This window comes from Canis aureus, chromosome 22 (genome assembly GCF_053574225.1).
Source record: "Canis aureus isolate CA01 chromosome 22, VMU_Caureus_v.1.0, whole genome shotgun sequence".
In the NCBI taxonomy this organism is placed as follows: Eukaryota; Metazoa; Chordata; class Mammalia; order Carnivora; family Canidae; genus Canis; species Canis aureus.
Window position 1 is genome coordinate 2358497 of NC_135632.1, and position 27654 is coordinate 2386150.

The 27654-nt window shown below is 41.0% G+C and overlaps 1 long non-coding RNA gene and 1 pseudogene across 26 annotated transcripts in view; one reads left to right on the plus strand and one right to left on the minus strand.

The window, feature by feature from the left end:
- The window catches only part of LOC144293648 (uncharacterized), a 99587-nt gene that overhangs the window by 21419 nt on the left and 50514 nt on the right, over positions 1 to 27654 (plus strand). For 16 of the 26 annotated variants that reach the window (XR_013360835.1, XR_013360849.1, XR_013360840.1 and 13 more), the window contains 3 exons: positions 12575 to 12702; positions 13371 to 13498; positions 19671 to 19833. This is a non-coding gene — a long non-coding RNA (uncharacterized LOC144293648). Of the gene's footprint in view, positions 1 to 5331; positions 5412 to 9753; positions 9797 to 11593; positions 11639 to 12574; positions 12703 to 13370; positions 13499 to 15678; positions 15812 to 15922; positions 16033 to 19670; positions 19834 to 27654 lie in introns of all 26 variants that reach the window. The other 10 variants (XR_013360845.1, XR_013360829.1, XR_013360833.1 and 7 more) reach the window with 9 other exon arrangements.
- LOC144294272 (elongation factor 2 pseudogene) lies at positions 4515 to 8757 on the minus strand (annotated as a pseudogene).

The window sequence follows — 27654 nt, forward strand, 5'->3', positions numbered from 1 at the left end:
CTAATCTTAAGCACCCCTAATGTGCTTTCTGTAACTATGGATTAGATTTTGCCTTTCTAGAATTACATATAGTTAGAATCATATACATGTACTCTTTTATGTCTAGTGTCTTTTGACCATTGATACTGTGGCATGTGTTAGTAGTTCCTTTAAATAGCTGAGTAATATTCTATCATATGGGTATCTTGTGATTTATCAACTTATCTGTTGACAGACATTTGGGTTGTTTGCACCTTTGAATTATATGAATAAAGCTGTTGCAAACATTCATGTACGGGTATATAGTGATACAAGTTTTCATTTGTTTTGGTTAAATAACTGAGTGCGATGCATAGGTTGTATGGTAAGTGCCTATTTAATTTTTTAAGAAACTGCCTAATTATTTTTCAAAAAAATTGTAGCATTTCATGTTCCCACCAGCAGTGTATGACCGCCCTAGTTGCTCCATGTCCCTGCCAACAATTGGTATTTCAGTCTTTTTAATTTTAGCCTTTCTAATGGATATGTAGTAGTGATCCACTGTGGTTCTACTTTACACTTCCCTAGAGACTAGTGATATGGAGTATCTTTTCATGTGTCTACTGGCCATTTATGTATCTTCATTTGTCAAGTATCTGTTCAGATCATTTGCTCCTCGTTTCATTGGATTGTTTTTATCTTCATACTATTGAGTTATAGGACTTCTTTATATATCTTGGATACCTGTCTTTTGTGAAATGTGCATTTTGTAAATATTTTCTTCCAATTTCTGGCTTGTCTGTTTATTTCTTTGATATTATCTCAGAGCAGAGGGTTTTTTATTTCTATGAAGTTCAGTTGATCACTTTTTATCATTTTCCCTTATTTTTAAGAAACTTTGCTTATCCCAGATTTAAAGATTTTCTTCCATATTTTCTTACACACTCTTTTACAATTAAGTATGATGTTAATTGTAGGCTTTTGTAGATGTCCCCATCTACAGCTTTAGGAAGTTCCCTTCTCATGAATTGCTGACAGATTTTATTATAAATGAAATACTTAGCAATGTCTCTTATCTATTGAGATGATCATATTATGTTTTCCTTTATCCTGTTAATATGGTGAATTACATTAGTCAGTTTTTGAGGTTGATTTGAAATTTATTTTCTGGGGATAAACTCACTGAGTCATGATATAGTATAATTTTTAACACTGTTGGATTCAATTTGCTAATATTTTGCTAAGGATCTTTGCATGAACATTCATGAATGATATTGGTCAATGGTTTTCTTAGATCTTTAACAAGTTTTTATATTAGTGATGCTGGCTTCATAAAATGAGTGGATATATATTCCTTCCTCCCCTCTATTTTTTGAAGGAGTTTATCTAGAATTGATTATATTGTTCCTTAAATATTTGATGAAATTCACTAGTAGAGTATTCTGGGTCTAGACTTGGGTGCAGATTAGGACTTCAATTTTTAAAATAGATATTAGGAATTTAATTTCTTTAATAGATATGAAGCTAAGCTAAGGTTTTCTACTTGAATTGATGTGTTTCTTAATGAATTTGTTCATTTAATTTGTCAAATATATTGATAAATTTATTATAAACTTTATTATACTCTTAATATTTATAAAACCTGTAGTGATGTCCCTTCTTTAATATATAAAATTGGTGTCTTCTTTCTTCTTGTCTATTGATTTCATTGATCTTTTCAAAGAACTAGGTTTTGGTTTCATTCATTTTCTCTTTTGCCTAGTTTATTTTATTGATTTTTGCTCTTACTACTTTCTTCCTTCTGCTTACTTTGGTTTAAATTCTCTTTTTTTATAGCTTCTTAAGTTGAAAGCTTTGATTCTTGATTTTTTTTCTTTAAGATAAGATTTTTTTATAATTTTTATTTATTTATGATAGTCACAGAGAGAAAGAGAGAGGCAGAGACAAAGGCAGAGGGAGAAGCAGGCTCCATGCACCGGGAGCCCGATGTGGAATTCGATCCCAGGTCTCCAGGATCGCGCCCTGGGCCAAAGGCAGGCGCCAAAGCGCTGCGCCACCCAGGGATCCCAAGATAAGATTTTAAGTTAGAGATCTTCTTAGTACACTTATTACTTCACCCCACAAATTTTGCTATGTTGTGTTTTTGTTTTCATATTCTTTGAGATGTTTTCTAGTTTTCCTGTTATTTTGTTGGTACACAGGTGTAGAATTGTGTAGTGTAATTTCCAAATATTTAGGAATTCTCTGGACATTTTTCTCTTATTGATTTCTAGTTCCTCTGGAGTCAGAGAATATACTCTGAATGATTTCAATTAAGATTTGTTAAATGGCCCAGAATATAGTTTATCTTGCTGATTGCTTTGTGTGCACTTGAAAAGAATGTGTATTTGGCTGTTGTTGGATGGAATAGTCTATAATTGTCAAATAGATCAAGTTGGTGGTGGTTCAAGTATTCTATGTCCTTATTGATTTTCTGTCTATTTGTTCAGTTGATTGTTGAGACAGAAGTATTGAAATATCTGACTGTAATTGTGGATTTGTCCTTTTTTCCTTGCATTTCTATTAGTTCTCACTTCATGTATTTTGAAACTGTTGTTATGTGTGACCAAGGACACTCCATTCTGGCTGGTCAGAACCCAAATGTCTTTTATGCCTATCTGAGCACTGGACATTGGCTAACAGCTCACCAGTCGTTATAGAAGCTCTTACAACATACTAGATACTGTTTTAATCAATCAATATAGGCTAGATTATAAGCAACCCTCAAAGCTCAGTGGCTTATAACTTGTAACAAAGTTTTTTTTTTCCTTGCTCATGCTATGTGCCCACTGCATGTTGACGGTGACTATTCGAAGTCCTCTTTACTTTTGGACTCAGTGATAGAACAGTTTCTTTTTGGAACATTGCTGGTTGTTATGGCAGAGGGAAAAGAAAACATGACAAACTGTGTACTGGCTTAAGTTTTCTGCCTCAAAGTGTCATATGTCAGCTCCATTCATATTTCATTGATTAATCAAGTCTCCTGGCCAAAGCTGACATTAGTAGGATTGGAGAGTCTAATTCTCCCCCTGGTGGGAGCACCAAATAGTTGTGAATAAAATAGTCTACCATACTGTGTTAAGCATTTAAACACTTTTCTTCTTTAATCTTCATGACAGCCTTCTAGAAATGGTACTATTATTGTCTCCCTTTAGAAGAGGAAATGGAGATTCAAAAAGTAATCTGGTAAAAGTCAAGTAATCAAATGGTAGCGAGTCACCTGATTGGCTCAGTTAGTTAAGTGTCTGACTCTTGATTTTGACTCCGGTCATGATTTCAGTATCTTGAGATGCAGCACTGCATTGAGCTCTACACTTGGTTTGGAGGCTGCTAAAGAGTCTCTCTTTCCTTCTGCTCCTCCCATGCTTGTTTGTGCTTTCTCTCTCTCCTCTCTCTCCCTCTCTTCTCTCTCTCTCTCTCTTTCTCTCTCACACACACATAAATAAATCTTTAAAAAAATCAAATGATAGCACCTGGATCCAGCTTATCAAACTCCACTGTAATTGTGCTGTCCTGCCATAAGAAAAGGAAGAGGAAGGAAGGAGTGAGGGAGTTTGGGAAAAGAGGAATAGAAGAAGGAAATGAAAGGAGACACAAAATATTTGTAAACTACTTCCTATGGAAATCTTATCTGGTGATCAGAAAGGGGTTGAGATGAGAATGTAGAAAGGCAGAAAAGAGAGAAACTCCTCTTAACTTAGTTCTTCCCAGTCCATATGTCATCTGTCTACTCCAAACCATATGACCTTATTTCATGTCATCCCAAGAAAGCCCAGCTCCTCTCTCTCCACGTTCCAAAGGCCCCAACCTCATTACCTACATTGAGGTTCCCTGAAATCCCAGACTACATTGATTATTCTGTTTATATGGTACAGGAAAAAAAAAGTTACAACATAAATTTGGCATTGACCAAAGATATTTCTATAATTTAATCATGGCTTGTTGTAAAAATCCCAACCCTTGACAATTTTGTGTTACTGTCTCTGAAAACAGGTATGTTAGTGATTTATATGAATCAAGTTGCCCTTTGAACCAAAGTCTATATCCAAAGCTTTCTGAAGCAATACTATGAGAATTGGAGGTGGTTATAGCTTATTAACACAATGTTAGAATTATATTTAAAAAATAAACTGGAAAATATTAGCATGTATTTAAAATGCTTAAAATCTGTATTATATAAAATATATAAAAGTACTAAGTCCTTACTAGTAAATGAATTGGGGAAAGAAACACTTCATTCAAGAGGAGATCACTAGTAAATATATGAAAACTGGTTCAATCTCACTAATTTATAAAAGAAATGCAAATTAAAACAATGAAAACCATTTTACATTTATTAATAGGACATACAACTTTCTAAATGTCACTCCTTGGTCACTTTTTTTTCCCCCAGCAAAATTGTTATAATCTGAAAGTGCTGGCTTTACTTTTTGTTGAGAATCATTTGGTAGCAACATATAGCAAGCTCATATGGGTTTAAGGTCATAGTATTTAAGCCTGTATTTTTCTGAAATGGACTCTCAGCTTGTCCCAGTATTCTAGAAGGGGAATGTAGCCACTTGATATACCTCTGATAGAGAACTGTCTGTCTCTGATGGAAAAGGTGGGAGGCCATGGGTGGAGTCCCTAGAGCCCCTTGGACACTGAGTGAAATAAAAACCTCTTCACATCCAGGCTTTTGCCCTTTATTTAATCCTACCTCATAGAATGTATTCTGAAGAAATAATCCATAAGGAAAAAAAGCTAAATAAATGAAGATTGGCCACAGTATTAATTATTATGGAAAAGATTACAAAATAAATGCCAGCAACTGGGGAATAATTAAAAATATGGTGTAGCTATTAAAATTCAAATTACAAAGACTACATAGCAGCATGGAACATGCTTCTCAAATAGTATTAACTGAAAATGGGAGAATGCACTCATTCCAATTATTCACCAGAATTAGAAGGGAGCAGGGTCAAATGAAAAGTTAGTTTTGCTGAGGTGACAGGATTCTGAGCACAAGTTCTCTCTTATTTAGATTTATTGTGTAATACAGATAGAATATTTATGTAAAAGGAATTCCATTTTTAAAGAAAAGGAGAAATAGGACACTATGACCTTTTTCTACTTGGCTTCTCATTGGAGTCTCCAGGATTCCATTAAAATGCAAAATTCAAAATCATCTTTATTTTTGGTTTATAAATATATTATAAACTTACTCTGAATTTGGAATGGTCATCCACATGGGAGGATTTATGTGTTGATAAATAGCTCTTTTGTTAATCCATTTAGCTCCAAAGACTGGGGAATGTGTACTAATCATATTGTCCGCTTGTTAAATTTTTTAAGTCACAGGGAAATATGTAGTGTGTTTGTAATGTCAGCACAGAAGAAACATATTTCTGCTTTCAACTACAACTACATTTCAGGTGAGGAATCTCTCCATTTAAAATAGTGGGCTTAAAAATAAATAAAAATAAAATAAAATAGTGGGTTTAATTGTTAATCTAAACAAGTACAATAAATACACAATTTTATCTATGTTTCTGGATTTTTGAATACTTTCACAGTGGGTTTTTTTTTTTTTTGGTCTTTTTGTTTTTTGTCACCATCATGTCAAATATATTATTCCAGTGGCACTAACACAGCTGGAGGTGCTCATTGTGACACTGCATGAAGTTTCCTGCCTTCTAGCAAACATGTGTGGTATCTCTTCTCTAAAGAGAAAGGTCTACTGCTTGTTCCTTCCCCCTTTCTGGGGGAAAATCCACTACGCCATTTACCCAAATAAACCTCTTAATGCATTATTATTATTTTTTCTGACATTTGAGTTTCTGAAATGGAAAAAAATGTGTTGAGTGTTCCATCCCACTTCTCCATTCCCACCGGCCAAATAAGTCCCCCCGGGCATTTCTCTTCCCTCTGAAATCTTGAAATAAATATTGTAAGAAGTGGCATCAAGTATTCACATTGAGTGATGACATTGAGTGGGCCCCAGAACCTGTCAGATGGAGTGTCACTGTCTGAACAGTCTTGAGGTGTCATGGAGAATGTTGCTGTGGTTGATCATCGGCCGGGTGCAGGGGCTATGCTGAGTCCCACCGAGGGTGGTTGGCTACAGGGAAGGCTGCCTACAGTTTATCCAGGAAGTTGTCCAGGGCCAGGATGCCTCCCTTCAGGCCTTTATGCTTGCTTGTTTCTGCCACCAGCTGGCTAGGGTGGCTGGTGTTGTTGAACCAGGATCTGCCAGCGGTCAAAAACACACTGGGGGAAGGTCTGACCACCAGTGCTGGACCTCAGGTCAGTTGTGAAGCCAAAGGACTCATTCATGGGCAGTTAGGCCTTTACAACAAACGGGGTGCCAGTCACCTGGGACTCCTCAAAGATGTGACCCCGTTTCCTGTTCAGGACACTGTAGATGCCACCAACCACTTCTTCTGGACACTAAATCTCCACAAGGTAGATAGGCTTCATAGGCCAGGCCTGGGCAGTCAGCACACTGGTGTAGAGGCAGTGCTGGGCAGCGGGGATGATCTGGCCACCTCTGAGGTAGATGGTGTCCACATGCAGGGTCACATCAAGGACATCGAAGCACACACCACACATGTTGTCCTCACATAGAGCCCTCTCTTTGGTGGCCCACAGGAAGCCAGCTACTGTGCTATCCTGATCTCACTGAGGTACTGCACACCCTTGGTTATGTCAGTGAGGACGATGGGGCCAGTGCCATCGGGCCTGAAGCACCAGATCACATGGGCCTCAGCCACATCTCACTCACACTTCTCGGCCAGATAGTGGGACTGCTGCTTGAGCTCCTGATGGGTGGCCGTCCTGCCCATTTATATTCTCGGCCAGACTCTCAGGGAAGGGCCATGCCTTCATGTACTGCTGATTGCATTTGTTGGGGTACTTGGGCAGGCACAGCACATTCGACTTCTCACTGACAGTCTTGCAGTAGGAGACTATGGGGTCAGAGTTCTTGACGGGAATGCATGCGTGTTCCTCTTCCTGGTGCTTCAGACAGATCTCTGGGTGTAGCTCCTCAGCCTCTGCAATGGTGTGCTCCCTGACTCCTTGTGATGCACTGCACCATGGGGTCTGACTTGGCCAGCTATTTCAGACCCTCCACTAGCTTGGGAAGGGGAGGCCACCAGATTCTTGGCCTCCACAGTGACCTGAACAGTGGGGCTCAGGCTGAACCTTATGACTTGCATGTGTTGGTGGTGCTAGTCTTCCACCAGGAACTGGTCCACGCCTCCCAGACCCACCATGTTCCCACAAGGCACATCTTTGATGGGCTCCACGTAACGGCCAGTTACCAGGATCATTCTCTGGATGGCCTGCAGGTACAGGTCCACCTTCTTCCTAGGGGTGTAGTTGGACCCCATGATCCTGACCTTCAGGCCAGTGAGCATCAGACCTGAGAACACATGGCTGAAGGTGTAGAACTGACCTTTGTCAGAGGTGGGCACCATTTTGGAAGTGTGCATCATATGGGGACCTTTGGGGTCACAGCTTATAATGCCCAGACTGCCTCGTTGCCAGGGGCCCCTCGTGCAGGAGATCACAGCAGATGGAGCAGATAGATGGTGATCATTGGCAGCAGAGCATCCCTGGCAGGAAGCCAGCAGCACATCACAGCCTTGAGAGCAGTTTGCCTTCTTGGTCTTGGTCTTCACTGTCTAGCTTTTCAATCAGCCTGCTGTCTGCCCTTTCTTAAAGCTCATGGTTGCGTCAAGCACCTTGAAGCACCTGAGAGATGCTGACAGAACAGCTGTGGTGCCTTCCTGCCATTAGGCCTCGTGCTGACTTGCCAAATCCTTGCCAGGGCCTGGTTCAAAATACCGGTCGCCTCACAGCTTCTTCATCACGTCCAGCAAATTTGGCCACATACGTCTCTACAAACTGCTTCAAGGTGAAGGCCCAACCATGGAGTCCAGACCCAAAGCCACCAGTCCCAAGTACAGGGTGGGTTATGTTGTTGCCCTCGGCATGACTCTCCCCTTCCCCATGGGTGGAAATGATATTGACACTCCACAATGTTCCAGAAGGCTGGTAAGCTGCTCAGGTTCCAGTTACATCTTGAACAGAGCCCGGTCCACCTTGTTCATCATCAGCACAGGCTTGCTATGATCAGCAATGGCCTGCCACAGCACCATCTTTGTCTGCATGTGTCCACATGCACACATACACACGACACATGGTCCATCACCACAAGGCACCACCGGTGGCATGGAGGGTGGCAGTCACCTCCTAGGAGAAGTCCACATGTCAGGGGGAATTGATGAGGTTGATGAGAAAGCTGCAGCCATCCTTGCCCTGCTTGATAAAGTTCAAGTTGTTCTCTGAGAGCTCATAGAAGAGGGAGATGGCCCTTGACTTGGTGATGCAGCATTCCTGCTCGCCCTTCCAGGCATCTGTGAAGCAGGTATCCCCAGCGCAGGCCGAGGCAGTGATACCAACCTTGCACGCCAGTGAGTCCATCAGCGTAGATCTGCCGTAGTCCACGTGGGCAATGATAGACATGTTTCAGATGCTGGCCTTCTTGTCCATCATGGCCCGGATCCCGTCTGCTGTGAGGTTTGCCAGGTGGTGGGGGGCGGTGGATTCTCTCAGGCAGAGCCACTGAGCGAGTTGTGCCAAGGACGGTGCCAATGATGGCGGAAGAGCTCTTGTAGTGTTTTTATTGTACTTTTCAGATTAACAGCTGGAGCCACTGCATTATATTTAAAAGTGCTTCACCTGAGGAGAGGCTTGGAGGTTGAAGAAAGTCATTTAGTATATTATTTAGATAGTAATAAGGATGCCTGGGTGGCTCAGCGGTTGAGCGGCTGCCTTCGGCCCAGGGCGTGACCCCACGGTCCCGGGACGAGTCCTACATTGGGCTCCATGCATGGAGCCTGCTTCTCCATCTGCCTGCGTCTCTGCCTCTCTCTGTGTCTCTCATGAATAAAGAAATAAAATCTTAAAAAAAAAAAAGTAAAATAGGGCATCCCGAGTGGCTCAGGGGTTTAGCGCCGCCTTCAGCCCAGGGCGTGATCCTGGAGACCCAGGATCAAGTCCCATGTCAGGGTCCCTGCATGGAGCCTGCTTCTCCCTCTGCTTGTGTCTCTGCCTCTCTCTCTGCATCTCTCTGTGTCTCTCATGGATAAAAAGTAAAATCTTTTTTTTAAAAAAAAAAAGTAAAATATTGTTTACAAACAAATGTAGAACACCTGTGTTGTCTTACTTTTAGCTTTAGGTCTCATCAATGGGAAAAAATAGAAAAACCAGCCCAGTCTCCTGAACTAGGGGGATGGAAGAGTGGAGCAAAGGGTAGGAGAGGGAGAAGGAGGAAAAGGAGCTTGAAGTTTTTGTGGCTGTCTTGACTGAAGAAAGGTTTAAACAGAAGCTTTGAAATGAGTGATAGGCTCAGTGATCAATAGGGAGGGGGGTTGAGGGGTAGTGAACAGGGTGGGGAAAGAGAGATATGCCCTCCAACACTTCCGGGAACAGCTTTCCTAGTATTCACACATTGAGGCTGAGGCGGAACTGAGGAAGATAAAGCTCTAGAAACACTCCTCTCTTCTCAGTAGTTCTCCTAGCCTTCAGAGATAACAGAGGAAACTGTGTGTGTGGTGGGGGTGGTTGCAGAGGCAGTGGTATGAGGAAGGAGAGAAAAATCTCAGAAGATAATGAGGCTGTGGAGTGTGGGAGCACAGAGCAGAAAATATTCTGGTGCTTGAGAGAACAGGAAGGCGTGTATATAAATGTGTGTGTGTCTCTTTTTAGATCCTTTCATTCAGGAGGCATCTCCCTGGAGACTGAGGAAATGGTAGGAGTCCCCTGGGGTGCTGTCAGCTGTACTTGCTGAACTTCTGGAGGAGTGAAATACTATGTAAAGGCAATGTCTCCAGCCTGCTCCTGGGGAGAGACAGGCCTAGGAGGAGTGGGGGGTTGAGGGGGACCCTTGACCTAAATAAAAAATAAGTTAAGAGACATTTCCTGATGTCGTTCCCTTCCCACTCTCAACCTCATTGCACTAACATCCTTGTCAAGAAGGAAAACTGCCTTGTCCTGTTGCTCCTTTCAGCTCCAGGACAGCTGGAAGGATATTCCCCACATTCATGCCCTTCCCTTCTTTACTTCAAGCCAAACCCCAAAGCCCCCAGGCTCAAAGAAAGGCCATTCCTGGGACAATGCCAATGAAAAGTCCAGAGTGTGTGATTAGAGGGACTTCAGAAATCATGCTATTAAACACTCTTCTCAATCACCCTTGTGTCCATGCTCCTCTTTGAAGGCCTGCCTACTAGAGGTTTATTTCTGACCAGGGCCACTAGGGCAAAGGAAGTTTGTGGGATTGAAGCAGCACACCAGTATATTTGCAACAGCCTTCTTTGCTACTCTTTTTCATTGCAAATATAAAGTAATCCATTGGCAGTATGGCTTCTGTGGTTCTATTTATATCATTGCTTCTGGGACCATGTTGAAAACAGAAAACCTTGATAAACAAATGTTTGGAACACAGACTCTTTGAAGAATGGTGACTTACAGGTCTCTAGAAATGCTATCTATGTACTCCAACAAGCATTTCTCATATACCTTATACCAGGGTGGGAAATGCTGTGTCTGTGCTTTCATAAACTGGGCTATTGCTGCTGGTGCTACAGGATGGCTTTAAATTGTATGTTGACAGGGCAGCAAATGCCTCTGAGTCACATCCTGAGAAAATTACCACCATTCTAATTCTCCTTCTGATTACACCAAGGATAAGGTCTTAGTTTGGAACTCAATCTGTAACACTGTTCTAACACTTGCTTATTGCTATTATTATTGTTTTAACAAGTGTAGGCTCAGAGATTTTGGCTGGTTTGGGAGATATAGAGGCCGAATTCCAAACTGGTAACTCTGTGGTTGTATCCAGCCTGCAGATATGATTTGCAGTGTACCATATTAATTCATATGTGTGTGTGTGTGTGTGTATTAGACCACTGTACCATAGTCATTCATTATCATTATATATATATATATACACACACACACACACACATATATATGTGTGTGTGTGTGTATGTATTCACTCACGTGAAATATATATATATGTCTTATACCATATGGCATAATATGTATTACTGGTATATACATGGTATATATGTATTAGACCATGTATAGTTATGTGTATGTATATGTATGTGTGTGTATGTATGTACATACATACACACACATACATATGAACTCCAGAAATTTGGCCTAAAACCTCAGATTTCCAGTTTCTGTGGAATACTCAGAACATCTGGCAATCCTAGGCTCAAATTTCTGTATGCCAACAGCTAGCTCTTTTCTTTAAACAGCTGGGCGCAGACGCTCCAGTTTGCCACAGTCTCCACCACTCCTCACTGTGTTATACAGGACCCATATATTCACTCCCATTACCTTACCAGCCCCTCTAAGCATTTGTGTCTTAGGCCTATTTTAGGAATCCTATGGCTAAAAATGTAGACCACAGTCAAACTTGAATTTGAAGCTGAGGAATTTTGTCTTCATTCTATAGGAAATAGAGAGCCATTAATTTTTTAGTAGGGTAGACAAGGCTTAAAAGCAACTCTTTCAAAAATGATTCTTTTATTTGAAGCTAGGAATTAGGAGGGGAGAATGGAAACAGGCTGCTGGTGAAGAGGTAAGCTTAAACTTCATTCCCCAAGAAATGGGAGCTGGGGCCTAGGCTCTGATATGAGTGGGTCTGGCCCATGTGGCCTCTAGACATTCAGTTAAGAGCAGGACTGAAAGCCTTGGGCAGTGCAGGGACAAGCAAAAAGCCAAACTGGCACTGGAAATGCGTGGTCATCAGTGAGTTGACGCTTGCTGGAACAGAGCTTACAGGGGCTTTTTGATGCGGAGATGGGGTAGGGGGGTGGCTCAGATAAGGGCCTACAAGCAGGAAGGGAACATCAAACAGGTCAGGGTACTTCTGGCCAGGCAGGCAATGGTCATACGAGGGTGGTGGTTGTGGGGATGGAAATAATTAGAGTTAAGAGCCATTTAGAAGGAAGATCCAGTAATATTGGTGAAAGAGGAAAGAAGGTCTGAAGGAGGAATAAAAAATGATTCTAAGACTTCTAACTTAGGAGCCAAGGAAATAGTGGTACTATTAGCACATAGAAAGGTGAGGAGGAGGAAGAAATTTTTAAGTATATGAAATATGAGGTGCCATTAGGATGCCCACTAGGCACTGGAAGGACTGAGTTTACAGAGGTCTAGGCTGAAAATAATATTAGGTCATCATCTGCACAAAGATAAGAGATGAAGAGAGAGGGAAAGGAAAAAAAGGAGAGTAAGGAGTAAATCTTGGAGCAAATTTAAATTTTGGGAGTCCATGGAAGTATTGTAAATGATGTGAGATGGAAGAAGAGAAATATTTAGTTCCATGCCAGTCAAGGGGCAAGGCCCCTTGTTTTGTTAAGTTTTAAATTTTGTTAAGTTAAAACCTTCAAAGACCAAAGCAAATGAGAACCAAGAAACAGAAACAGAGCTAAAGGAAAGTGTTTTCTAGAGAGAAGATATCTACATTCATTCATTCAGCAAGTATTTATTGAGAACCTGGCTTTTTTTCCAGGCCCTGAACAAATAGAGGCAGGCAAAACTGAGACCCTGTTCTGATGGAGCTTACATTTTCTGGGAGAAGACACACATCACACAAAGATTGATTGTAGTCCACAGTGCTACCAAGAGAAACACAGCAAGGTAAGTTAATAGATCATGACATGGTGGTCCAAAAAGGCTTCTCTGAAGAGGTGGCATTAACAGAATCCTAAAGTGAGCAGTGGGCCATAAAAATAGGGAGAATATTCCAGGTAGAGGGAACGCAAGGGCCAGGCCTGAACCTGGCACATGCTTGGTGGGTATGAGAATAGCAAGGAGGCCAGAGTAGCTGCAGAACAAGGGAAAGGGGGGAGCCAGGGGCTGGGTCATGAAGGACCATATAGGCTGGTTGGAGGGTTGAAATGAGATAATCATATGGTGTTACTTCACTCTGGAAAGGACCACTGTGGATATCTATCTGGCTGTGGCTTGAAGAGTGGGGCCAGGAAAGGTACAAGAGCATAAGCAGACAGTGAGGAGGTCCTTACAGTGGCTGAAGTGGGAGATGGTGATTTGGAGCAGGAGGAGTATAGAGGGAAGCAGCAAGATGGATGTTGGAGGGATGGAGCCATTCAAGCAGGAGACCTCACAGGTGCTGTGAAAAGCAGGGAGGAATAGAAATGAGAGCATAGCGGGAGGAGGAAGGAAACTGTTACATGAAAGAATAAAATCATTCATACTCGGGGCTGTGTAGAAGTTCTAAGGCACAAGGAAGGCAGGCTACTCTGGCCTTCAACTCAACCACTTTTGTTTTTTCTTATGGATCCCAGTGGAATAGCTATGGATATTAGAAGAAAGTGAATTTGTCAGTTTTGAAAGAAGATCAACTTGGGAAGAAAACTTGATTTTGTCTTTCCAGTGTATGACAGGAAAATGTTGACCTCTCCAGACCTCAAGGGTATGTCTAAAACAGAGAGCTTTTTACCTCAGAAAAAGTGGAGTCTTAAGAATAATACCTCAAGACCTCTCCTCCTTAGCCTGACTCCATGGTTTCCTGGACTCTGTGTACCAGCATGTGGTGGCCTCTGTGGCCTCTGTGGCCTATCTGAGGGCCAGCAGCCTCTTGTCTTCTCCATACTACGTAGCTTGGTCCGTCTGGCTCTCCAGTCTGCACACTGGCACTAAGTCAATATTCTCGAAGTACTCATCTCTGGCCTTTTCTCAAAAACCTTCAGGGGCCCTTATTGTTTAGAAAATTGAAGTAAGTGCCTTTTCCTAATGGCCCCAGCCTACATCCGTGTCCTCTTGGTTTTCTACTCATTCCAGGTTGCAGACAAAATGGCACTGCTTGCTGTTCTCCAAACACGTACCACCTTTTCCTACCTCTGTGCCTTTGTGCCTCCTCTTCCCCAAGTATTGTTCCCATCCTTCTCTGCCTCTAGGAAATGTAGTTCCCATTCAAGACCCATCTCTAATAAATTTTCTCCATCAAGTCTTTGGAATATGACCATTCTCCTTAAAATCTTTTCATGACCCACTATTCTTGTGGAGCTTGCCAGATTCTTTGTATATTGGGATTACCTGTGTGCTTATCTTAGTAGTCCCTACTCCTTCCCCACATTAGATTGGGGCTTTAAGGAGAAACCTCCTTTTTCCTCTCGTTTATAACATCTGAGGTCAGTAGCACAAGGGCTTGAACATAACAAGCAGTCAACAAATACTGAATTGGATTGTTCTTCACATGAGACAAACAAGAATTCTGAAATCAGAATGTGGGAAAAACAACTTGGAAACAAGTATGCACAAATGTTGGAATATTCTGCAAAGAAAAGCAGATAGATAGCCAGTTAGATGGGCATGGGCATGGTGGGCAGCCAATCTCATGGGCCTACCAGTGAAGAAGGCATAGGCCTAGAGCCAGGATTACAAGGCCACCCTCCCACATGTGGCCCTGCTATCTAAACTAGACACCCCAAAGGTCCCCAAGACTGTAGAAATTATGGGTGCTGCTCTCACCTGAGGCAGTTGCTCTCCTGCTTATAAGCTCTCCCAGGTAGCTCAGGAAAGTCCCTTACCAGTCATTTTATGTAATAGCTGCTTGAGCAGAACAGCTGACCCCCTCCACTCTCTTAATTTGTGTGCCTACTCCTAGCTATAAAGATCTTGGTTCACCTCAGACCAGTTCAGATTTCCTCCTCATTATTGCAGATATTATGGTTCTCTTTAACTGTTTATCACCATGAAATTACCCCCAAACTGTGACCTGTACCTAGCTGTCAACGTAAGTTGGCACAGTAGACTCCTAATCCCCCAACAGCCATTTCACTGCTAGAACATGAAAGGACTACTGCCATTACTTAACTCAGCTGTCCCCCAGCTAGGCTGCAAAGCAGAACCAGCTGTATAAGTTTCCTGGGTGGTTCTCCCACAGCCTTGGGAATGTTGTACTCTCTGCCCTCATAACTGAGGACTCTGAGGTCAGAGCACTTGGCCATCTGATCCAAGGTCATGCTGCTGGTGCTGACAACACTTCCTTAACACTTCACAAGGTACCTGATTTCATATGATCCTCCAATAACCCACAAGGGTGGTGTTATTACAGGATCATCCCCAGTTTACAGAGGAAGGAAAGAAGCTGCAGAGCAAGCGATTTATCCAAGGTCTCATTGTTAATGAACAGACTGAACTTGCACCCAGATTTCTTGAGCCCCAGACCTGCCATCTTTTTACTGCAAAATAAGGGTCCTGAGCACAGGCGAGGGGTTGTTGGGACTGGGTGGAAAGGACAATCCAGATTCCATATAGTTGGGCTCCCTATTTCTTGCGGTCATCTCAAAGAAGTGGGTATTATGCAAAGCTATGCATAGACTCATTGCAAACAAGCTTTATGAGGTTTATAAAGATCAATTTAGCTTCTTAAACAGATTTAACTATGAAAGTGTTCAAATATACAAAATTAGAAAAAATAGCATAATTAATCCCTATTTACCCCATATCATGATTCAATAATAATCCCAGTTTTGCCACATTTCATCTAGCCTTTTGTATCACTTCTTTTTTTTTCTTTGAAGTTCTTATATTTAAATATTCTTAAAGCAAATCCCAGACATTATGTCATTTCTTCTCTTCATACTTCAGGATGCATCTCATAAAAACACCCAACCTTTGTATTTGAAGGAGTGTGACTTTGGGGGCAGAGTCACCTGGGACTTCCTGTACCAGGACCATGGATTCCAGTGAGCACCGCAGATCTGTCCAAGTGCGCTGGCAGGTCTGTGTTGCACTCTGGCACCAGGTGTGGGTTCTTAGTCATTCTGGCTGGCAAACACATTTTGGACTCCATCCAAACTTTCTGACACATTCAGGTGTTGATTTAATCCAGGTCCAGTTTGCCAGTTGCTGCTGAGTGCCTCCTTACCTGCCTGAAGACTGTCAGAAAAGGAAGTAGGGAAACAGCCTTAAGACAACAATTACTCAGTTCTCAGTTCACAGGTAGGACCATAACCCATCCCTGCAATAAGGTACAGGTCATAGAGTCCTACTGCCCTAAATCTGAGACAGTCACAGAGCAAAAAGGAGTCAGTTGGAGTGGTCTAGCACACATCAGACCGGAAAGAGTAGTCATTATTTTTAACAACAAATTGTTAAATATTTTCCGAACTGATACTAGAGCACCCACAAGCCACACTAAGCTGAGAAGGGCTCTAATATCACCTCCGCAGCAAGGGGTAGGGTATGACAAGAGGGCCCTTTTATAGGTCCCTTGGCTGAGGTTGTCCTCCTGCTACTGGCCACCAGCTGTCTCCATCAGTGCTACACCTATGAAAGCAAAAGTCAGAGTCCTGAAATGTGGAGTGGAACTGGTCCATCTAAAGCTCTAGTCCTAGCCGTGGGTGTTGCCTCAACCTGCAGACTCCCCTTTGTCTGCCTGGCCAGCCCCCCTACTTCCCTGCCAACCCGAACAAGGCATTCTGAGGAAGCTCCAGAATGTCAGCCCACTGAGATTCTTCACCGTTCATTCTGCTGACGCACCACCCAACACAGGCTGGACACAGGAACCACAACTTTGGGTTGAGTTACCCACACTTCTATTTCTGGGAGACCGCTGCATATGTTTGTCCTAAAACGCTTTGGGAAGCAGGAATAGCCAAGCTCGACACATTTTTACAAACACCTACTAGTTTCCACTTTTAATTCGAGTAACAGCTACTTGACTCCTTAGTAGTTGCACGAGGATCCTAGTCCTCGGTTCTGCCGCCACCGTGCTAGCTGACACCCATTGACTCACCTAATTAAATTCTTTTCTCACAGGATCACATTCCGGTTTTCATGTGGGTGAACAGGGACTGAGACAATCAGCGTGGTAGTTATTTTTTAACTCAGAGGGATATTGATGTCATCTGATACCAAGATGCGTACCCCAAATTGAGATCACGCTGCATGTGGCATCATTTCTAGATAAATTTGTTTGGCTTTAGGACACTTGGAACAACCACTGAAAAACTTAATATTTTAATTGATCTAACCGGTTGTTTTGTGTAAGATTATTTGACAGGTACCAGCTGTTAAATTTTATCTGAATCAGAGTGGAGGCTAGATGAGGCTAGATGAGGTGCCTAGGGCACAGTTTAAGGAGGCATTTACTCTCAGGGTCATGCAACTATCTTTTTTATTTTTTTAAAGATTTTAAACTATTCATGAGAGACACAGAGAGAGAGGCAGAGACATAGGCAAAGGGAGAAGCAGGCTCCCTGCGGGGAGCCTGATGTGGGACTCGATCCCAGGACTCCGGGATCACTACCTGAGCCAAAGGCAGATGCTGAACCACTGAGCCACCCAAGTGCCCTGGAAAACACTTTAAATCAGATTTTTCCACCAATGGCTTCCAACCTGGTGGTGGATTAAAAATATCTGGAGAGCGCTTTATTTTTTAATTGACTTTTTTAAAAGATTTTATTTATTTATTCATGAGAGACACAAAGAGAGACAGAGAGAGGGAGAGACACAGGCAGAGGGAGAAGCAGGCTCCATGCGGGGAGCCTGATGTGGAACTGGGTCCCCGGTCTCCAGGATCGGGACCTGGCCTGAAGGCAGGTGCTAAACCGCTGAGCCATCCAGGCTGCCCCTGGAGAGCATTTTTTAAAGGCACAGTTTCCCTGGGTCCCACGGTAGATGTTCTGTTGTAGTTTATCAGTGGGGTCCAGGCATTCCTATTGTCAAAGCTATGAAGATGATTCTAATGTTCCCAGGGCTGGGAACCACTGTTTAGGCCAATCATGATGCCTAATCTGGGACTGTTATTGAGGGTCTATTAGCAAGGAGGAAGGAGGTGAGGGTAAGAGGGTGAGTTCAGATAGTGATTCTCAAACTTGTCTACAATTTTGAATTACTTGGGAATCTTCTAAAAATTCCAAAGTTCAGGATATACTTCAGTTAAATCATATCTGTTGGGGTGGGACACCAGCATGAATAGACGCTGAAGTGCCTCAGGTGATTCCAAATGCAGACAATTCTGGGAATCCCATGGTTAAGAGAAGATTGCCATGAAGGTGATTGCAGTTGAACACTAAAAGGAGGATATGAAGGGAGGTTATGCAGATTAGAGGAGAGAAACCTGGAGACTTATTTAATTATCGTTTCCAAGTGTGTGAGAAAATTTCACGAAGAATGCTGTTGTCCATCTGAATTGAAGACTAGCAAGGAGGAAATGGGATTAACTTGGCCAGAGCTCTTGGGTTCAGTGCAAAGAAGTATTTTCTAGCTGCAAATTGTTACAATGAAATGTAGTGCAATGAGAACAGGGTTGTGCAATCTTGTCATTTAAGAACTATAAAAATAGTATAGATTCTCATCTACTTACAGTGTTTTAATGTCATTCTATCTGAAGGTGAAGAGGTGGATGAAATGACCTATCTAGATTTCTTCTTTGAAAATTTTCTATTTTATTCTTCTTCTCCTCATTTCACATCTCAACTTAAAAGACAGACCTTGCATTAACAATTCAAAGAAAATATGACCTTTGCCCAATATCTGCTTGAATGGATAAAATATCTGACAGCTAGTAATAGTTTGAGATGCCAACTAGCTCAAAACTGTTTGGATTTCTAAAAGGCTATTTTGAGCTTCTAAATGACAAGCAAACTGCCAAATAGAGAGGGCCCTCCGAATTTGAATTGAATAGGTTCTTGTGTTCGAAATGTAAATGTTGTGCTCAAGGATGATTCACCATCAGGGCTGAGTCCCGCTACACACACACACACACACACACACACAACCAGAATAGCTATTTTCATGCCACACAGAAATAATGCATGTGTTTAAATATAGCCACAATTAAAATGTGTTCTCCTCTGTACATAAAAATGTCACTGGGCTATTGTCAGAAGAACATGCCCTCTGAATTGTCTTTTGCAGCGCTGGCATTAGATTTACCCTGATCATACCTAACCTTAATACCAGGAACATGTACCAGTCCAACTGCTGGCATTTGAGTTCAGAGAAAGGCCATTGATGGAATAAATCCATACTCAATGGATCTTAGGTTGAAGATCCTCAAAATTTAGGAGTGTTGTTCCCAAACATTGCTACATATTAGAATCACAATGGGAGCTTTTAAATACCTGATGCCCAGGTTCCATTCTACACCAATTAAATCAGAATGATTGGACAAGGAAGCCAGGCATCAGTAGTTTTTAAGACCCCTACGTGATTCCCTTGTGCAGCAAAGTTTAAGAGCCATTGCCTTAGTCACCTTCATTATGGAATCTGAAATCTGTTACAGAGAGAATTTCTCTAAGGTCTTTTGTCGAAATAGGACAAAATAGGAGTAGTAAATAGTAGTAGAAATAGGAATTAGGTAAATTTTCTTCCTTCCTGGGTGTGATGGAGATTAATTGTCCCAAACATTCACCCCTCTTAATTCCTCCATCATAAGAGAACCTCTAATAGTTCATTGACTACATAGCCACTCAGAATCTAAGACTACTTTTCCCAGCCTCCCTTGCATCAGGGTGTGGCCTTATGTCTCAAGTCTGGCCAGTGAAATTAAGTGGAAGTGATCTATGCATATTCCTGGACAGTCCTTAAAGGAAAGGTGTGTATTTTTTTCCCTTCCACCTCTTGCTTGTCAGAATGCAGGTATAATAGTTGAAGCTCCAGAAGCCAATTGGACAGTGAAATGATTTTGGAAAAAATTGAAGCCATACGAAACAAAGGTCGAAGGAGCCTGGTTCCCAATCCACAGAGGTTGATATTGACCCTAGAGTGACCAACTATCTCTGGGCTTCTTAACAGGTAAGAAAAATAAACTTCTGTCTTGTTTATGGCACCATTTCTGTTAATTGCAGTTGAATTTAATTCAAACAGACTCAGTGGTTCTCCAAGTTTGGTAAATGTCAGACACACTTACGAAGCATATCGAAGTAGGTGATTCTGGTACTAAATTTGAGAATAACTATAGATACCCTGGGAGCTAGAGACGATGCATGGTGAGGGTAAAACTTTGAAAGTAATGATTGATTAGACTCATTTTGGAAAAGGAAATCTACTAGATAAAATATTTAGCAGTACAGTGTGGTGGTTAAAGACTTCAGCAGGAGACAGCCCTATACTTAAATCCTGGATTTGCCATCCACCAGCCACTAGTAACTTAACTTCTTTTAGCTGGTCTCCTCGTTTATAAAATAGGCCAGTAACAGTAGCTGGTGGTGGTGGTATGATCAAAGTTAGGGAGGAAATCTAAGACAATGCTTAGTATAGTAACTGCCACATAGTAAAAGCTCAGTTAAGTCTTGACCTGAAAAAAAAATGATGGTAGAGTTTATTATCTGGCTTTGAATTTCCATTTTAGCTCCTGACTATTTAGTTCTACTCTGTACATTGTGTAGGCCACTAACCCCATATATCAACACTTCACTCTTAGGATGACTATAATTTTAAAAAGATAATAAGAAATATTGGCTAGAATGTGGAGAAATTGGAACCTGTAACATTGCCGATAGTGTTATAAAATGTTGTAACCACTTTGGAAAATAGTTTAGCAGTTCCTCATAATGTTAAACATAGAGCTGTCATATGACCCAGCAATTCTCCTAGGTGGGTAGCAAGAGAAATGAAACCTATGTCTACACAAAAATTTGTACACAAGTGTTCATAGTATTATTATTCATAGTAGTCACAAAATGGAAAAAAACAAATGTTCATCCACTGATGAATAGGTAAACAAATATTCGATACAATGAGATCTTATTTGGCAATGAAAAGGAAGTAAGTATTGATACATGCTGTAACATGGATGAACTTTGAAAACAGTATTAAAGTGAAAGAAGCCAGTCATCAAAAAACAACATGCCCAGAGTAGACAAATCCCAGAGATAGAAGGTAGATTAGTAGCTGCCTTGGGCTGGGGGTGGGGGAATGGGAATGACCACTATTATGTGCAAGGTTTCCTTTTGGAGTGATAAAATGTTCTAAAATTATATAGTGGTGATGATTGCACAACTCTGAATATGCAAAAAAAACATTGATTGTACACTTTAAATGGTTGAATATTATGGAATATGAATTAAAAACAAAAATGATGCACTCCCTCCCACCCTCCCAAACATTTAAGAAACTAACTTTGCAGGAAAATAGAGAAAATATAAAAGGCAACATCATTTAATGGAAGGAACATTGGCTAAGAGACAACACCTAGACATCTAGTCCTGCATTTGCTGCTTACTACTAACAGCAGGGCCAAGCTCAAGTCTCTTTATTTCTATCTTCGGTCTCTTCATTTATTAAAAAATAAGGTTTCCATTTCTAGTATTTGGTGGCAATGATGTTTTTCCTCTTGGCCGGATAGAGCAGCTGTTGCATCAGATTCTCAAGGGGATTCATGATCCAACACATGTAAGAGCTGCTACTTCTGACTTCATTCAGCCCTGTACTCTCCTTAAGGGAGAAAGTCTGATGAAATACCTACAGGAGATCCCCAGGTTGCCAGGCCAATGAAACTTCCCTTTCTCAGCAGGAACTACATAGTATATTCCCCAAGGAATCCTGCAAAGATCGGGCATCATGTTCCAACTCAATTTTGATTGAAGCATTTGGTTCAGGCATTTTCCTTCCCTTGCAGGCCAAGAAGAGTGTGAGGGAGAGAATTAAAGCACTCTTCAAGATACCTCTGCTCAAAATTATTTTCCTTATACTATATCAAGAACAAAACAAAACAAGCCTTACCAAGTACAGACTCATCTCAAAAATAATAACATTGATATGGAAGAGGACTCAACATCCGTTTCAATATTCTAGACTCACTGATGTGGGAATCAATGACTGGAGGTTTATATGACTTGCTCACAAAACCATTATCTATAGAACTGAGACTAGAATGATTATAGATTCCAATTCTGATGCCTTTTTCTTTGACCTTGTGTAATACATCTTCTCAGTTGAATTTCACAGAGTGAGTGAGGGAAGATTAAGCCTTATATACACCTTAGTTTCATTTAACAATCATAATGATTAAATTACAAGTGAATGCTGAAGGAATTAAATCTCAGCATTTATATGAAAGTATTACATCAATGAAATATAAGGCCAGTGTTTCCAAAGTCTTGTTGAAAAGTTGGTATGCTTCCTACCTCAGAACTTGGCCGTCTTCCCTTCTCTAGGCTCACTTTGTTAGTGATCCCATACGGTCTCACTACTTTATGTACTCCTTTCCCTTCTTCATAACTCATATCCGATCCATCAGGAAATCCTGTTGTCTTGACCTTCAAAATATGTCAAGAATCCAACCCCTTCTCCATTTTCATTGCTGCCATACTGATCCAAGCCACCTTTCTTCCCTGGATTACTGCCACTGCCTCCTAACCATTCCCTTACTTCTGCTTGCTCACTTAAATCTGATCTCAATATACGAGGCAAAGCAATGCTTTGTAAGAATGAAATCTTGTTATTTGTGACAATGTAAATGGACCTAAAGTGAAATAAGCCAAAGAGAAACACAAATATCCTATGATTTCACTTAAACATGGAATCTAAAAAACAAAACAGAAACAGACTCTTAAATACAGAGAACAATCTGGTGTGGGAGGCGATGGGTGAAATAGGTGAAGATGGTTAATAAGGGGTATGAACCTCCAGTCATAAATAAGTGTCACACAGAGGTGAAAAGTACAACGTAAGGAATATAGTCAACAATATTGTAATTATGTTGTATGGTGACAGATGTTAACTACATTTATTGTGATGGGGATTATGTAATGTATAGAATTATTGAATCACTATATTGTACACCTGAAAGTAATATAGCATATATCCACTAAACTTCAATTTAAAAAAAAATAATAATAAATCAAAGCAATTGGAATTTCTAGACCTGTCAAATGCTAAATGCTTAGTCATCATCTTGAAAGTTAATTTTTGGGGGATCCCTGGGTGGCTCGGTGGTTTAGCGCCGCCTTCAGCCCAGGGCGTGATCCTGGAGACCGGGGATCAAGTCCCACATTGGGCTCCCTGTGTGGAGCCTGCTTCTCCCTCTGCCTGTGTCTCTGCCTCTCTCTCTCTCTCTCTCTCTGTGTCTCATGAATAAATAAATAAATAAAATCTTCCCCAAAAAAGTGAATTTTTAAAAAAAGAATAAATGAATAAATACTATTCATCCAGTATTTAGCATGTGGCAGGCTCTTTTTCACATTCTCTTGACAATCCCACTAGATAGGTGCTACTATTATTTCCATTTTACAGATGAGAGAACCAAATTTAAATATGTTGCCCGTGATCACATAGCTCAGAAATATCCACATGGAATTAAATACGGGTATGTCTGATTCCAAAGGCTGTGATCCTTCCATTCTGCTGGTTGCAAGTGACATCGATTAACCAACCAGTTTCTCTGGCATGGCTGAGGGAAACAGGAGAAAAAAATTGCATGAATTTGAAATTAATGCACAGCTCTAAGTACTTGCTGTGGAACCAGGAGTTTCCATTTTCTCATCTGTAAAATGAGTCTCAGAGAGCCTACTTTGAAGGATAGATACGAGATGTAAAAAAGATAGTGTTTAAGAAAGAGGCTTTAATAATAAGCATTTAATAAATATTCCCCTCAAAGGATTTGAAAGGGTTTATAATTAAACACACATTCATAAATAGAATTTGGAGGAGCATGTGAGCCAGTTGCTATGGGGAAGCCAGTGGCAGGGCTTTTGTGGAGCCAAGCACACAGAGAGGCTGAGCTCAAGAGAAGAATGTAGGAGTGGGGCAGAGAAGACCTGCAAACCACAAGGGAATGAAAGAACCACTTTTCTGAAGTTACATTTTGTCCTTGCCTCCTACAAGTTGGCTTGCTCACATCTTTCAGTAAGACCCTGGAGTGGGTCTTTTTTCAACACTTCACTGAACAAGTGCCACAGGATACCTGAAGTTTCCTGGAATTGAGTCATTATACAATTTCAAATATTTGAAGTGCTAAATGAAAAAACAACAACAACAACAAAAAAAACCCTCTAACTTCTGTGATATTTCTGCCAAGATTCTTTGGGAACAATAGATGAGGAAAGCCAATCTGGCAGTATTTATTGTAGGAGAGGTTGAGCCAAAGGCTAGGAGGGTCCATAGGTGAGGAGTGACAGGCTGGTACCCACTAGACTCCAGGGAACTGGGCTGAGGGCCCAGAGCTTGCTTCATGGACCCCTGCAGCCAACCTCTTATGCTGATCCTGGCATGGGGCAAGCAGCATTGATTCATGTTATTTTATTTTTTCCTTAATGCTACCTGGGGACATTTTGGATATTCGTTTAAAAATTTTTTTTAAATTTATTTATTTGAGTTAGAGAATGCACACGTGAGCAAGGGGAGGGGCAGAGGGAGAAGGAGACTCCTCCCTGCTCAGGGAGCCCAATCAAGCCCAGACTCAGGGCTTGATTCCCAGGACCCTGAGATCATGAACCTGAGCCAAAGGCAGACACTTAACTGACTTAGCCACCCAGGTGCCCTTGGATATTCTTTAAATAATTTAATCTTATAATTAGATAAATTGGCATCTGTAAAATATTATAAAAGAAAAATTTTAATACTCATCAACCTACAATCTTATATGGCAACAGCTAAAAAGTATTTTATAAAGACTATGTGCGGGGCAGCCCCGGTGGTGCAGTGGTTTAGTGCCACCTGCAGCCCGGGCTGTGATTCTGGAGACCCAGGATCGAGTCCCACGTCGGGCTCCCTGAGTAGAGCCTGCTTCTGCCTCTCTCTCTCTCTCTCTCTCCTCTCTCTCTCTCTCATGAATAAGTAAATAAAATCTTTAAAAAAATAAAGACTATGTCCATGAATCCAATATATATATTCTTGATTTTCTAAACTCAATGCATGGTTCTGATATTGAGGAAGATGGCACAGGAAGTTATATAAGCCATGTGTCAGGATTAAGTTCAGCTGTGAGTAATAGAGCCCTCAAAAATAGCAGTTTAAACAAGGTAAAATGCTATCTTCCTTTCACTTAAAAGAAATCTGCAGGTCAGTATAGAAGTAGCATGGTGCACCACAATCATCAAGGACTAGAACTCCTTACAGCTTTGTGTGTTTGCCATCCCTGGGCTGTGGCACTTGATGACTGCTGGAGCTTCCCTTCTGAAGCAACTGGAAGATGAAAGGGAAGTTGAAGGCTATACCTCTTCCTTTTTTAGGAGACTTTCTGTAATTTTCACAGTTGCATCTTTTTTTCTGCTTACATCTAATTGGCCAGTAGTCACATGGCCATACTCAGCTGCAAAAGAGGCAGGGAAATGTAGTCTATTAAGGTTTTGTTATGAGGAATGACCAGTATTCACAATCTGCCTCTATTTGCTTTTGAATTCGAAAAAACTGTGATGAACAACTGATTACCTCTGGTGTTCTGAATACTAGATAAGAATGGTTATCATATTTAACTTTCATATGATCAATAAAATGCCACAGGGTGAGAGTCAATAGGTACCTAAAATTATGAAACAAAATGGAATAACAACTCAAGATACAGACTTAAAATCTGATTGATTTTCAACTGAGTCACCTCAGCTGACCTATGATGGCAGGTGAGCAAAATCCCAGAAAACTACTTAAAATTTTTGTACTAAGGTAGTAATATTCACATGTAAATTGTTTAGTAGCAGGTTTTTAAAGATCATTGTGTTGTTTTATATATATGTAATTTTAAAAGACATTTATATGCTTAATATGATTAAATTCATAAGTCAGATCTATTAGAAAATTGTTTAAACTCTCAAAGATTTTTCATGAGATAAGACTGCATCATAAAATGTTTGAGAGAATAAGATAACAGTTAACTCGTATTTGTAGTTTGAAATGTCTAAAGGAATCTGATTAGTTATATACAAGGTAATTATTTAAACAATTCTCATTCATTAAATTTATGAACTGAACAGTAATCAAAGAATGAGGGAAAGGTATTTCATTTGATTTATAAAGATACGATCTAATATATAGTAGCATAAAATGCAATATAAAAATATCTGTGTATTGTGTTTCATAGCTTAAAAGATAAGAGCTTCACAAATGAAAACCTTTATCATAATGGATGTTAATTAAAAAGCAAGTAATTGAGGGCACCTGGGTGGCTCAGTCAGCTAAGCATCTGCCTTCGGCTCAGGTCATGATCCTGAGATCCTGAGATGCAGTCCTGAGTTGGGTTCCCTGCTCGGTGGGGAGCCTGCTTCTCCTTCTGCCCTCTTCCTGCTGCTCCTCCTATGCACTCTCTCTCAAATAAATAAAATATTTTTTAAAAAGCAAGTAATTGGGGGGGCAGCTGGGTGGTGCAGTCAGTTGAGCACTGACTGGACTCTTGGTTTCAGTTCAGGTCATGATCTCAGGGTTGTGAAATAGAGCCCCATAGTGTGCTCCCCAGTCAGTGCTGACTCTGCTTGACATTCTCTCTCCCTCTCCCTCTGCCCGTATCACTTGTGCTTCACAATCTCTAAACTAAATAAATAAATCCTAAAAAAAAAAAAATTATTGGGAGTGCTCCTTTCAACATATAAAAGCCCTCTCTGTCATTAAAAGTCTACTACTGGTCATTATTTCCCCCATTTCACAGATGAAGAAATAAAGCCTCAGAGTAGTTAAATAATTTTCCTTTTCCACAATGAGTCACACAGCTGCGATTCAAACTGAACTTTCCCCACCTTTTCTCAGGAAAGGCTAAATTCTGTTTCTAGAAGGGAGCTCTGGGCCCAGCTGGCCTACCAGTAGGTAGGAAGCTAAGGTTCAGGTAACTTATATTGCACTCTGGTTAAAATTGAGGTACCCTGGCTCCATGCCTCTGCAGTGAGAGAGCTTCAAGGACCCGTCAGTGATAATAAAAACAAAAGCTGTATTTGTTTTTCATTAATTTGTTTTAATTGACATTTTAATGTATGCACATAATAAAAAAGTTCAATAAAAAAACTTAGAAAAGTACAAAAGAATCTGTAAAAAGTAAGTTCTATTTTTTTTTTACTTCAGAACCCAGTAGTTCCCTAGAGGCAACCACTGTAAATAACCTCTTGTGCATCTTTCCAAAAATATTCCAAGCATATGCTAGTACATTTGTAGCCAGGGGTACGTACTTCCCCTCTTTAAACTTTTCATTGTATGCGCTCATCATACTCTTTGAATTTTTTTAGCCTGGTATATATTTTTCCAAAACAAGAAATTTTGCTTTTATGCAGTTGGGTGATGAAAGCATCTTTCAAACTCTGTTCCTTGAATCACAAGAAGCATACACTGGTCATATAGGTTCTCTCAGCGCATCTGGAATCAGACCATAGCTAGCTGAACTGCTCTTTGATAATACCAATTCCAGAGCAACAGGTGCTGTGACTGAGGAGGTTGTGCCTGAATGTGCCTTCAGGACAGTTTATATGCGATTTTAGTCCTCCTCCCTGGTTCCCAGTTCTCCACACACAGTTTGATTACTGTTCACAGCAGTGATGTAATTTACACGTAATTGACAAGCAAATCCTGATTTGCTTCAGGACTTCAGACTTTTCTGAGGTGAGTTCCTCCAAGTTCTGTCAAAATAATAGGTGTGCAGTAACTCGGAAACTATGAAACCCTGTGCCCAGGCTTGATTACCAGGGAGCAGAGAAACCT